The sequence below is a fragment of the Triticum aestivum genome, chromosome 7D, assembly GCF_018294505.1.
Source record: "Triticum aestivum cultivar Chinese Spring chromosome 7D, IWGSC CS RefSeq v2.1, whole genome shotgun sequence".
In the NCBI taxonomy this organism is placed as follows: Eukaryota; Viridiplantae; Streptophyta; class Magnoliopsida; order Poales; family Poaceae; genus Triticum; species Triticum aestivum.
This window is the reverse complement of record NC_057814.1, coordinates 635529332-635543429: the sequence shown is the minus strand read 5'-3', so window position 1 is coordinate 635543429 and position 14098 is coordinate 635529332. Positions and strand designations below refer to the sequence as shown.

Genomic DNA, 14098 nt, shown 5'->3' with positions numbered 1-14098 from the left:
CTGCCGCTCGCCAACGGCCTCCTGTGCACACATATGCACACACAAACACACACACACACACACGCACACAAATGTTTAATGTCAAAATGTTAGATTATATAGGAATTAGATAATGTTAGATGAGTTACTTTTTTATACTTTTAGTTATAGATGAATTTATATTAATGTTAGATGAACTAATATATATTAAATTTAGGTATATGAGATTTGATCGTCTAATTAAAATTTTAGTATATAGAACTAGCTACTTTATTTTTAGTAAGAAAATTAATAGAACTAGTTTAGTTGAATTAGTTGAATTAGGAGCTATACTTTATTTAGGTATATTTTTAGTAAGTGCTTAGTTGAATTAATTAGTTGAACTAGCTAGTTGAATTAATAGAACTAGTTTAATTAGTTGAATTAATATAACTAATAAGTGTTTAATGTTTCACCTATGAACCATAGGAAATGTCGTCTGACGATGAAAACGATTTCATTATGTGCGAAGACTGCGAAGACCAACGCGGCCTGTGCGACAAAAATTTCCTAGTTGATGATAGGCGCTTCAGCATGAAGCTGGATGAGACCTACGAAGTGGATACAGTAAGTCACAACGACAAGTCTTTTTTCGTAATTAAGCATGACTTATATATGCTTAATTTGCTTCAACTTATTATTTTAAATTTTCACTATTCTACTAGCGTATCCCTTGCCATGCAAGAAATTTTGTCTTGGATAAGATAGGTTTCAGTCCTAACAAAACTATGGAGGTAAAGAGAGTTTACTTGAAGACCGAGCATGGTTATACCTTCAACGTCAAATTATACAATCAAGAAACCTACAACCATTTTGAATGCAAAACTTGGCAAGCACTATGGAAGGCTTATGCATTTGAGCCTGATATGTTTATCACCTTTGATATTCGTCCCGAAGATGATATTGAAGGTAATAGAGACATTTAGGTCGATGTGCAGACGCCTCTAGTTCTACCATTATGTGAGTTTCTCACCATATTTATGTTCGATATTGTTTTTTCAAAAATAGTTGACAACTAATTTCTATTGACAGCTTATTTCCATTCAAGCAAACATCTCAAGCGCTTGGTAGACAGGGCCGTCCACTGTCCCGGGGCCGAACTAAACTGCGAGGAGATAAGTCAATATGTTTCATGGCTTGAGGATCTTGATGTTGTCAAGAGAAATTATTTTCCTAGACATGCAAATCTTAGTACTCAAAACGTGCGACCAATAGTGTTCGTATTGAACTACGGTCACATGTATTTAGGAAAGATGGTAAGATTTTTACTATTTGTCCTCAGTGCATCTTTTGCATACATTATTTTTTAAGCTAAACTTCATTACTAAGTATTATACTATACGATGTTCTCTTCAACAGGGACTCCCGATGATAGTTGTGCCTCAGTGGATCTCGACTAACAGTCGCCATGTCAATTCTTAGCTTACGGCCAAGACATCCTACATTCCACACGAGCGCATTCAGGATTTCTAGAACCAAGGAATGCTTAATAGTGAAAGACTGGAGCAAAATTGTGAATGATCGCAGAGAAGTACTAGGAGGCAACAATCAGAAACACAACCCACGATTAGGAGACATGTTCATCTGCATGCTCCAATATGATGAATCAGGAGAGCTATACATGTTCTATGCCATTTTACCTGAGAGAGAGCAGCAGGAGTGATTAGCATGCTCTTAGTACTTGTCCTCTCATGTCTGTGTTCTTCATTCTGAACTTAATCTCAAAGAGTGATCATGTTGAACTCGATGATATCTTTCCTTCTGGTACAAGTGAATGTTTCTTCTTTAAGCTGGTATTGGTGGTGATTAGATAGCGGTAATGACTAAAATGATTAAATAGTGGTAATGACGACTATAATGATTTTTAGCTAGCTAGTATATCGTTAACTAGTCTTGTTGGTGATGATATATATGATGCAATAGTTTTTATATTAATATGATGATGATGAGTTATTATATCATTTATGAAAGAAACCGCGGATTAGTTTCAACTGGATGGATCCTAGCTAGCTAAGTGATCAAGTATATGCCATATCCATATTACTTGCTCACCTAATATAAGTGATGAAGTACTATATATGGATATGGCATATATACTTTGATCACTTAGCTAGAATCCATGCATGCATCCAGTTGAAACTAATCTGCGGTACTTTCACCTAATGATTTAACAACTCATTATAATGTAAAAACAATCTCTAAATTAAATTGAAAATACAAAACTAAAGGAAAAATAAAAAATAAAACCAAAACCCCCCGAACATTTAGTACCGGTTGGTGTTACCAACCGGTACTATAGGTCTCCCCGCACCCGGCCCTGGCTCGTGCCACGTGGTGGCACTTTAGTGGCGGTTCGTGTCGAACCGGTACTAAAGGAGGGGACCTTTAGTCCCCACCCTTTAGTGCCGGTTACAGAACCGGAACTAAAGGCCCTTACGAACCGGTGCTATAGCCCGGTTCTACACTAGTGGGAGTTAAATTCTGTAGAGATGCCCCGCCAGTCACAAATCTTCTCTTTGTGGATGACTCATTGATCTTGATGAGAGCCAATGAACATAATGCGGAAGCCCTAAAATCAGCACTTGATTTATATTGTGTGGCGTCAGGACAGCTGGTAAGTGTCAAAAAATCCAGCATTTTATTTAGCCCTAACACAAAGGTAGAGATCAGAGAACAATTGTGTACAAGGCTAAATATAATGACAGAAGCTCTGAATGACAAATACCTGGGCTTACCAGCAAATGTGGGTGTTGACAAAACAGACTGCTTTAAATTCCTGATTGAACGTATTATTAAGAAAATTAGTGGTTGGAAGGAAAAGTTACTATTTTCCGGGGGGGGATCCTATTAAAGGCGGTGATCCAAGCCATACCTATCTATGCAATGTCGGTCTTTAAAATTCCTAAAAAAATTGTACAGGAGTTATTGATGCGATAGCGCATTTCTGGTGGGGAGACGAGGAGAACCAGAGGAGGATGCACTGGATGGCCTGGTGGAAAATGTGTGTACGAAAGAACCAAGGAGGAATGTGGTTCCATGACATCCACTATTTCAACCTGACTGTGCTTACTAAACAGGCATGTTGTCTCCTTGATAATTCTGACTCCTTGTGCGCTACTATTCTAAGGGCCAAGTATTACCCTGATGGTGATTTGCTGAACTCCAAGCCAAAGCATGGTGCTTCTTTCACCTGGAAAAGCATTATGGCAGGCGTTACTACTCTCAAGCATGGCTATATTTGGCAAGTGGGGGATGGACACAACATCAATATTTGGGAAGACGCCTGGATCCCAAATTGTGCCACTAGGGAAGATTGCCACCCCTAAGGGGGGACATTTGTTATCAAAAGTGGTTGATTTGATTGACCCGACCTCCAATAACTAGGATGAGGACTTCATTAGAAAAACTATGTGGCCCATTGACGCACAATACATTCTTTCAATCCCAACTTCGCAACATAATATGACAGACTTTATTGCCTGGAGCTCTACGAAAAATGGTATGTTCTCGGTACGATCTGCTTACTATGTGGAGTGGAATTATCAGTATGGAAGTAAGCTAAAACATTCCAATGGGATGGGGCGAACCACACCTAACCCTATAAGGTGTCAGATATGGAAGTTATCTTGTCCGACAAAAGTCAATTTTTCTTATGGCGGACACTACATGGCACTCTTCCATGTCGGGCCACCCTCACCAATAGACATATGAAGGTCTCGCCTCTTTGCCTTACCTGTTCTCAGGGTGTATAAGATACGAAACACTTGCTTTTCCTATGTGCAAAAGCAAAGGAAGTATGGAAAAGGTTAGGGATGGATGCGATTATTGATAAAGCTTGTGAGATTGATCGTGCTGGAGAGGCGACATTGGAATACCTTTTACTCCTTCCAGATCAAGATATGCATATTATGGGGTACCAAAATGTACGATAAATGATAGCTATCTCAGCGTGGTATCTTTGGTGGGAAAGACGGAAATTAGTGCACAAGGAATTAACTCAGAATGCAAATCAGATATTAATGGGGATCATAGCTCTTACATATAATTTTTTAAATGTGTCATCTTCAAAGGCGTCCATGAAAAGGGGGGTTGGCACTGTCCTCCTAGGGGCTTCGCGAAACTAAATGTTGACGCTTCTTTTGACCATGACATGTTGAAGGGTACAATGGGCGCGGTCTTGAGAGATGACAAAGGTAGGTTTATTGTAGGAGGAAATGAAAAGATCGACTACTGCGCGGGTGTCCTCATGGCAGAAGCCCTAGCTCTCAAATTTGGCCTAAGTTTAGCGCAAAGGGCAAGATGTAACCGCCTAATCATCAACTCAGACAATCTGGAGGTGATTGAGACCATGCAAGACGGAGGACAGTCAGCGGGGACGGCAGCGGCGATTTTCGATGACTGCTATCACTATGCATGTAATTTTATCATGACTAGATTCGAACATTGTAATAGAGAGGCAAATAAAGTAGCACATGAACTTGCTAGATTAGCTAGATTTTCTTCAACTTCCGATTGGTTTGAGGAACCTCTTAGTGAAATTGTAATGATCCTCACAAACGATGTAGTGGTTATTTCTAATGAATAAAGTTTCGTTTTTAACTCAAAAAAAAACTGGCCTATTCACTCGCTGTGAAACTTTCTTGGAATAAATCTATACTACAGTATAGAAGAAGCACTGTCCAGCAGCTTTCTTTCCGGGCTTTTCACATGGAATGATGCTCTGAGGCATAGTGAAGAACACCTTAGTATATATCATCTAACAGAAAAAAAACACCTTAGCATGGAAACTACTTAAATGTTTTCCCTATTCGCATTAATATATAATGTTTTTAGGCATTTTGATGAAAAAGCCATGAATATAAAACTTCCTCCTCGGTGGTGCAGGCGCATCCTCGTCGTTCGAGTCGGCGAAGTTCTTTTTTGCCAAGTGCTGCTTCCCTTTCCCCTTCTTGCCACTGCTCGTGGATCCGCCTTGCTTTTCTTTTGATTGGGCGATCCATTGCGCCTTTGTTAGCATCAGGTGCTCACTCACCTCAGCATCGTCGAAACTGAGACAAATTCTCTCGTCGTGGGCCTTGAACCTTCCGACGAGATCCTCAACCGTGAGAGTTTTCAGGTCGAGACATTGCTCGATCGACGTGACGATCTGGATATAGCGTGCCGGCACGGAGCGCAAAAGTCGTTGGACGATGGCAACTTCTTCTAGGGTTGAACCATAGCTGCGTATGCCGTTGACAAGGGTCTTGAGACGGGCGGCAAACTGATCGACCGTCTCACTTTCATCCATCTTCAGGCACTCGTAGCTTCTCATGAGGGACTGAAGGTGTGCTTCCTTTACACGTTCATGACCCTGGTGCAGGATCTGGGTGGTCTCCCATGCCTCCTTCGCCGAGTTCTTTTCGACGAGGTGTTGCAGCACATCCTTTGGCATGGCGGAGTAGATCGCTGTTAACGCCCGACGATCCGTCCGGTACTTCACCGCGCCCTTCGCGTACTCGGCGCCGCCGGGGTCAACGGCATCCCAGAACTCAGCGCCCTCGATCAAGACCTCCATAATCATCGTCCATAGTGCGTAGTTCTCTTGATCCAGATGGGGGAACTGTGACACCCCACCATCGGCATCGGTGCTCCCGCTTCCGCCGTCACGATCTACTTGCCTGTGTTCGACATGATCCTTCGATTGCTTTCCGACAATCACGTCAATACACCAAAGTTCTGATACCAATTGTTGGCCACAGGCCCGCATCGGACATCTATCAGATCGTGTACTTTCCGTCAGAGCATGTACGTATGCAGCAGTCGCCGGCCGATCGATTCCTATGCACGTACAAGAAGCAAGCTAGCAAGCAAGTGGATGCTTCCGTGTAAGCTTAGCTAACTAGCTATGACTTGATCGATTGATTCCGCTGAGAACACAAGCATGCGAGGACACGAGATGCCGGATCGCAACAGGAGCTTGTCGCTCCTGTCAGTTTTTATTCCTTTGATCTGGTTCGGTTTACAGGGGTAGGTTACACGCATATATATAGCTGGTGATTACACCAGTCCGAGCAGGACAAGGTCATTGTGGTTAATTCCAACAAGGTCGACATTCAGATCCTTGGGACATTGCCAGGTCTGACAACCTCCAGAGTCCAACTAACTCCTGTAGAAAGGTTCATCATTGATGATGATGCATTCCCTTGCCTGAGAGAGTGCAGTTTCTATAATTTTCAGATGTGGCCATCTATGTTTCCACGGGGATCTATGCCCAGGCTTGAATACCATTCCTTTTATGCCCGAGCGCCGTGCATCGTTGGTGGTGACTTGGATGTTGACATGCAACATCTCGCTTATCTCCAGAAAGTTGATGCTGCATTTTGGTATGAGGAGAACTGCTTGCCAGCAGTGCAGAAAGAGGCTGATATGTTGGCGCTCGCATTGGACGCCCATCCTAACCGGCCCACCCTTCGTGGGCAGCGGATTCGTCAGTATTTTTATCTCTCTCGGACCGAGCCTGCCCCCCTCCCCCGAGCCGCTCCCGCAAGCGGCCTCGGGGGGAACCCTAGCCGCCGCCCCTCAACCCTCCCCTCTGGCCTCCTTCCCCCTCGCCGCCGCCCCGAATCGCTGCCGGGCAAAGCCTTGCCGGCGGGGGTGGCGGCGGGGTCATCCCTCCCCTTCCTCGCCGATCCTCGGCCGGTGCGGGACGACTGCCGCTGGAGGCGCCAGGCTATGGCGGGGCCTGGTGGCGGCTGTTCGGCGGCCCGATGGGGCCTCGGTGTCGCGCGGCGGCTGCCAGGTGGTGCGTGTGTGGGTGCAGATCGGCAGCGTTGGGCGGCGGATCTGGAGCTAGGCGGCGCGGGCTGCGGGCGGCGTGGGCGGCGGCTGGGGTCCGGCTTCGGGCCCTCGGCGGAGGCGGATGGCTCTTCCCATCGCAGGCGTGCGGCGGGTCTGCTCGGGCGATGGCGGTTCCGGCGGCGGCGCGGGTCTTCGAGCGGCGCAACCCCGGATGGTGGCAGAGCGGTGGTGCGGCCGCTTGGTGGCAGGCTGGTGCGGCGGGGGGCGGTGGCGCCTTACGGCCCAGATCTGGGCCCTTTGGGGCCCCATCTGGGTTTGGGTGGGCCTGGCTCAGCCCTCGGCCGTGACGGCTCCGATGGACGGAGATGCGGCTTGTGCAGGGGGTTGCGGATACGGTGGCACGCTACTGCAGCGCGGCGACGGGAGCTTCACGAGCGATTTCAAGCTCGGCCGGGCCTTCGTGGCTGGTGTGCTCCTCTTGTTGCGTCCGGTCGGTGACCGCCGATGGCGGTGGAGGTGGTTAACTCCCGCGTGACGGCGGACTCTGCCGCTCCTTGTTCCCGGTTGCTTCCTCTCAACCCGTCGGTCCCGCTTCGCTCCCCATGGAGAGACGGCGGTGGTGGCTCCAAGACCGTGTTGGCGCATGTTGGATGGGCGGCGAGTTTGGTGGAGCGTGACGGATCGGTCGGGGTAGTGGATGTGTGGTGGACGGGAGAAATCCATGTTGGCTTGGCCGGCACCAACGCAGCGACGCTCGTGGGCGCCGTCGTTCCTTCCTGAAGGGCGCCCGGGATCCCCCTCACCAATTCCCCCTCGCGTACCGGAGGAAACCCTAGGACCTGTCCGGGCAGCAGCGTCGTCATCGTCGCATTCCTTCTTGAAGGTGTGTTGCTTGGTATGCGTGGGTCCGATGCGCTAGGAGTGTGGTGGATTTATTTGGAGGGCCCAGCGGTTGCGGATCATCGTGTTTTCGTTGATCCGACTCTGTTGTCATTCCTTTTTTTTGTGTTTTCTCTTTCGTTTCTTTTGAGCGTGACTGTGCTGCTTCCGTCGCAGCACCTATCGTTGGGTGTATCGGTCGGTTGCTTTGGAATACAAAGTGGGGGGAAACCTTTTTTCGGAGTATTTTTCTCTCAGCCAGCCAGGTTTCTGTATACTTCGACATAATTAGCTAGCTTAATTCTCTTCTCTCTGGCCCAACAGTGCAAATTAATGCTCATTCTTTTTTTTTGTTCCAAAGCTTTGCCCGAAGAAGTAGTACAAGAAGAGGAGCCTGCAGCAGCAATCACTCTGTGCGACAGAGAAGGCAGGCAGTTGTGTTCTAGAGCCAATCCTATCCATTAAAATCCGCAGGTAAGCGGCAGCTACCACGATTGATTTTTGCCCTCCCCTTTGATTGGTGATCTGGCTGACGATCACATGCAATGCTTTTACGTTCAATTTCGCCATGTGTTGTACAGAAGGGTTACAGTCAATTTGACAATCTGGCTGACTGATTTTTGCCCTCCCCTTTGATTGGTGATCTGGCTGACGATCACATGCAATGCTTTTGCGTTCAATTGAAAGCCGACAGAGCCTAAGTAGTGCAGTACAGAAGGGTTACATTCTATTTTTATCTGGCATGACAAATTACACATATCCCCTGAAGCTCTATCTAGTGCCATAGTGCTTAGTTTCTCTAGTTAGTTCTTTCGTTATGTGGTCTGTCAACTAAGTTGGAAACTGTATTATGATTGCCTTGATTGTCTCTGTTACAAACGAGAGTATACATAGAGAGGGAGAGAGAGTCCCGAGAGATTAGGCACGCAGGCCATGCAGGAGTGCTCAGATCCTACAATCTAGGATCGGTACAAACGTGACAATACAACGTTACACAGTGTACAAAATATACAACTCAACACCCCCCCTCAGCCGGAACTCCATTGGGAAGGATGTTCAGGCTGGATCGAAACTCGGTGAAGACTGGCGAGGGCAGGCCCTTGGTGAAGATGTCGGCATATTGCGAGCTGGATGGTACATGCAAGACTCGTACTTCGCCAAGTGCCACACGATCCCGAACAAAATGCAAGTCAATCTCAATGTGCTTGGTTCGTTGATGCTGAACCGGATTGCTCGCAAGGTAGGATGCACTGATGTTGTCGCAATACACCACGGTGGCACGTTTGGGTGGTACCCTGAGCTCATGTAGAAGTTGCCGCAACCAACAAGCATCAGCCACACAATTTTCAACACCACGATATTCAGCCTCGGCACTGGATCGGGAGATGGTGGGTTGGCGCTTGGATGACCAGGAAATGAGATTGGCTCCAGGGAACACACAAAAGTCGGAGGTTGACTTGCGCGTGTCGGGACACCCGGCCCAATCGGCATCAGTGTATGCGATGAGGTCTGTGGAGGATGACCGAAAGATTTGTAGGCCGTAATGCGATGTACCCTGTAAGTATCGTAGAATGCGCTTCACAAGCTGCCAATGGATATCGCGGGGAGCATGCATGAATAGGCAGGCTTGTTGAACAGCATATGTAATATCCGGGCGCGCGAGGATGAGGTATTGGAGAGCTCCGGTGATACTACGATAGTGGGTAGGGTTAGAGAGCAGCGCACCATCATGAGAAGACAGTTTGGAGCTGGTGTCAACCGGTGTGGATACGGGTTTGCAGGTAAGCATATTGGCGCGCGCAAGAAGCTCAAGGGTGTATTGTTGTTGGCATAGGAAGAGACCGGATTGGTTGGTGGTGACATTGATGCCCAAGAAATGGTGTAAGGCACCAAGGTCAGTCATGGCAAATTCTCGCTTAAGAGAGGAGATGATGTGGGTGAGGGTGTGAGGTGAGCTTGCGGTGAGAATGATGTCATCCACATAAACTAGGAGATATGCAAGAGAGATTACCATGATGGAGGATGAACACGGATGTGTCACTCTTGGATGCCCGAAACCCAAGAGATAAGAGAAAGGCTTGAAAGCGCAAGAACCACGTCCGAGGAGCCTGTTTGAGGCCATATAGTGACTTGTTGAGAAGACACACATGATCCGGCTTGGAGGAGTCCACAAAACCGGCCGGTTGCAAGCAATACACTGTTTCATTGAGCTCACCATGGAGAAATGCATTCTTGACGTCAAGTTGATGAATGGGCCATGAATGAGAGGTGGCAAGGCTCAATACCACCCGAATGGTTGCTGGCTTGACCACTGGACTGAACGCCTGGTCATAGTCCACACCCTCTTGTTGTGTGAAGCCACGAACGACCCACCGAGCCTTGTACCGTGCCAGAGACCCATCCGTGTTGAACTTGTGCCGGAAAATCCACTTGCCCGTAACCACATTCGCACCGGCAGGCTTAGGCACCAAAGACCAAGTGAAGTTGTTCATTAATGCATTATACTCATCTAACATTGCTTGACGCCAATGGGAATCCTAAGGGCGGATTTATACGTGGGAGGAATGGGTGAGATGGGCGAGGAGGCGTCGGCAAAGAAGAGCCGTTTGGGCATTAAGTAGCCTGTTTTAGCACGTGTGGTCATTTTGTGTGAGTTCTCGGGTGGCTGTAGCGGTACTGCATGGGGTGGAAGAGGTGGCATGGGCGTACGAGGCGGGGAGCGATCCGAGGCGGATTCGGTGGGACCGGGCGAGTCAGCAGGCGCTGGACTGGGCGAGGAACCCGAGGTAGATTCGGCGGGACCAGGCGAGGTGGGCACACGGGTGTCTGCATGATTCAAGAGTGAATCGGCGGGGCCTGGCGAATCGGGCGCAGAGGCAGGCGCGCGTTGCGAGGTCGATGCGGCGGGCCCGGGCGAGGCAGGCGCGCTGGTGGACGCGTGATCCGAGGTGGATCCGCGCGTGGGGGACGCAACAGCAGGTGGGGGGCGGCCGTTGCAGGGGGCAGCGGGCAACGTGGGTGGAGAGGGTTGGTGGGGCGCAGAATCCGGTGGAGGGCGGGGCCCGGGCGGGGTAGGTGGTGGCGATCCCGGTGGGAAGGCAGGGTTGGGCTGCAGGGTTGCATGGGGATTGTTTGTGGACGTGGAGGGGGTGTGGTCTGGTGTGGGGCTGTAGGGAAAAATGGTTTCGTCGAAAATAACGTGGCGTGAGACGATCACACGGTGTGTGGCGAGGTCGAAGCACTTGTACCCCTTGTGTTCGAGGGCATACCAAGAAAGACGCACGGGAGGAGCGGGGGGTGAGTTTGTGAGCCATGGTTGCATACTGGTTGGGAAAACAGAGGCAACCGAAAACACGAAGGTGGTCGTATGTGGGTGGAACGCCGTAGAGGAGAAAATGTGGTGTGTGCGGCGCAATGGTATGGGAGGGACGCCGGTTGAGGAGGTAGGTGGCCGTGTGAAGAGCTTCGACCCAAAATGGGGGCGTGAGGTTCGCTTGAAGAAGAAGCGTGCGCATGATGTTGTTGGTGGTACGAATCATACGTTCGGCTTTGCCATTTTGGGGGGAGGTATGGGGGCACGAGAAGCGATAGGCAATGCCGTTGGAGGAGAAGATGAGTTGATGAATTCAGCGCCGTTGTCACATTGCATGCTCTTGATGATCACGTGGAATTGGGTATGCACAAACGTAAAGAAGCGTTGTAGGACAGTGGATGTGTCAGATTTGTTGCAGAGAGGAAATGTCCACGAGAAATGCGTAAAATCATCAAGCACTACAAGATAAATTGGAACCCAGAGAAGCTAACAACGGGTGATGTCCACAAGTCACAATGTATTAAATCAAATGGAGCATATGTTTTACTAAAGGAAGATGGAAAAGGTAAACGTGGTTGGCGCCCAAGTTGGCATGCATTACATGGGGAGTGAGGAGCCTTATTACAATCATGAAGAAAATGTTTAGCGAGGGAAGAAAAGGTGTGTGCTCTGGGATTCCCAAGGCGACGATGCCACAAGTCCGAGGAGGTGGTGGCGAGGAGAGCGGACGCCTGCGCCGGTTTATTGCCAACGAAGGGGTAGAGATCGCCGTGGCTAACGGAGATCATGAGAACTCGTCGAGTGCGAAGATCCTTCACAAGAAAACCACACGGGTAAAATTCAATAGCAAGCATTATCTTTAGTGAATTTACGAACGGATATGAGACTAGTACCTACGTTGGGAGAGATAAGAATGTCAGTGAGGCGAAAATCATGATGGGAGAGGGTGGTAGAGCCCGTGGCAGTGACAGGAAGAGAATGCCCATTACCGACAACAATGCTAGAGGGTAAATGCGAAAATGAAGAACTCAACGAGGTCAGATTACCTTGGGTGCCTGTCACGTGCGAAGACGCGCCGCTGTCGAGGTACCACTCGGGTGCCGGGGGCGTGGCGTAGCCGCCGTTGCTGAAGGCGGTGTTGAGCATGGCAAGGTGGTCCCACGACGGCTGCGGTGGCAGATAGTACGGGGTAGACGGCACCGGAGACGGCGTGAAGGCGTAGTACGCCTGAGCATGAGCGCCGGGGCGGGGTCCAAGAACACCGGCGGCGTTCGGTGGGATCCAGCCAGAGCGGGGCGACGGGAGGGCCATCCCGTACGGGGCGAAGTACACCGTGAAGGGGGAGAAGGGGGCCACCTGGTGACCGCGCCCGGAGTGGTCACCGCGACCGCGCCTGCGTCCACGATCACCGCCGTCACCAGAGCGATCACCGCGCCCGCGACCAGAGGAGTGGGCCGGCGGATGGGGGGCGTCCGGGGCGCGATCAGAGGGGCGATCGCCTTGTCCGCGACCACCAGAGGGGCCGGTTGAGGAACCAGCGCCCGAAGAGCTGCCACCCGCCATGGCGAACGCGGATGCGCCTTCCTCAGCCGCGCGCTACGCGTGCGACTCCTCCGCGAGGACGACGCGGGAGAGGACGGTGTCGAAGGGAAGGCCCTGGTCACCGAGGACGACGCGGATGGTGTCGAGCCGCTTGTCGAAACCATGAAGGAACTGGGTGGTGAGATCCACCTCGGTAACGGCACGATCAATGTCAGCGAGAGCGCCGGTGAGGAGTTTCAGACGGCGTGCATACTCGGACACAGAGAGATCACCCTGTTTGAGGTTGCGGTATTGGCGGTTGAGGATCATGAAGCGAGCGTCACGATTGGAGAGAAAGAAGTCTTTGATCTTGTGCCAGAGGGCGTAGGTGGTGGTTGCCCCGACAACGTGGTCACACATGGTGTCCGAGAGGGTGGCATAGATCCACAGAACGATGTGGGCGTCGAGCTCAATGTACTGCGCCGGAGCATTGGGAGGTGGAGGATGGTCGAGAAGGTAGGAGATGCCGTAGCGAACGAGGACCATCAGAAAGAAGGTTTTCCACTTATGGTAGTTGTGATCCGCGGGGTTGAGGAGAAACTTGATGTGGTTCGTGATGTGGTCGCGGAAAATAGGATGAGGTGGGGAGGATGCCGACGGCGGCGCGGGAGAAGAGCCGGCGGTGGTGAAGAGGGGGGCAAACTGAGATGCCGTGGTAGGGGATGAGCCGCTGAAGAGGGCTGGGGATGTGCCGAAGACGAAGGGCGGGGTGGTGGAGGCGGTGGCCGGAACGGTGCCGGCAGCAGGCGCCGAGGAGGAGGAGGAGAGGGAGCCCGGCGACGTGGCGGAGCTCGTGGCGGCGGAGGAGGAAGAGGAGATGTCGTCCGCAGCCATGGAGAAAACCCTGGCGACTGATACCAAGTTGGAAACTGTATTATGATTGCCTTGATTGTCTCTGTTACAAACGAGAGTATACATAGAGAGGGAGAGAGAGTCCCGAGAGATTAGGCACGCAGGCCATGCGGGAGTGCTCAGATCCTACAATCTAGGGTCGGTACAAACGTGACAATACAACGTTACACAGTGTACAAAATATACAACTCAACAAACTACATACAAAGTTGTGCCTGTGAGATGTATGCAACCTGGGTGTGCATGTATACCTGACTTCCAATTTATCAATTAAACAAGCGCACCGTCGGCTTTGCAGCTGGCTATTCGTAATTGCCCAGGGTGATAGTACGGTGTGATATGCAATGCGCTTAGATCACATTTTATTTTGATGTCCTGTCGCTCGCTTTGTATGGTGTGTGATGAGAGATGATTTAGAGCTGAGCACTTGAACAGAGATGAGCCTGTGGATCTCTGCCTGGAGGCTATGTCTCTCACACGGAAATTCTTTCGAGTCCTCCTTTCTACTCCCTCGCTTTTACTTACCATGCCGTTTGCTTCATGTTACAGTGGCAGTGGCAGAAACAGGTCACCTGGAGTGGAAGCAGATCGACGCAGAGTAGGAAAATGGTGAATTCTTGTGAAGTGCAGCATGACAGACAGAGGTGGAGTTGGCTGGTAGCTATGTTCAGTTTTTTT

General features: G+C 49.9%; 1 pseudogene; it reads left to right on the top strand.

Moving 5' to 3' along the window:
• The window catches only part of LOC123171502 (disease resistance protein RGA2-like), a 97281-nt pseudogene extending 89142 nt beyond the window's left edge, over positions 1-8139 (top strand).
• The last annotated feature ends 5959 nt before the right edge of the window (positions 8140-14098 follow it).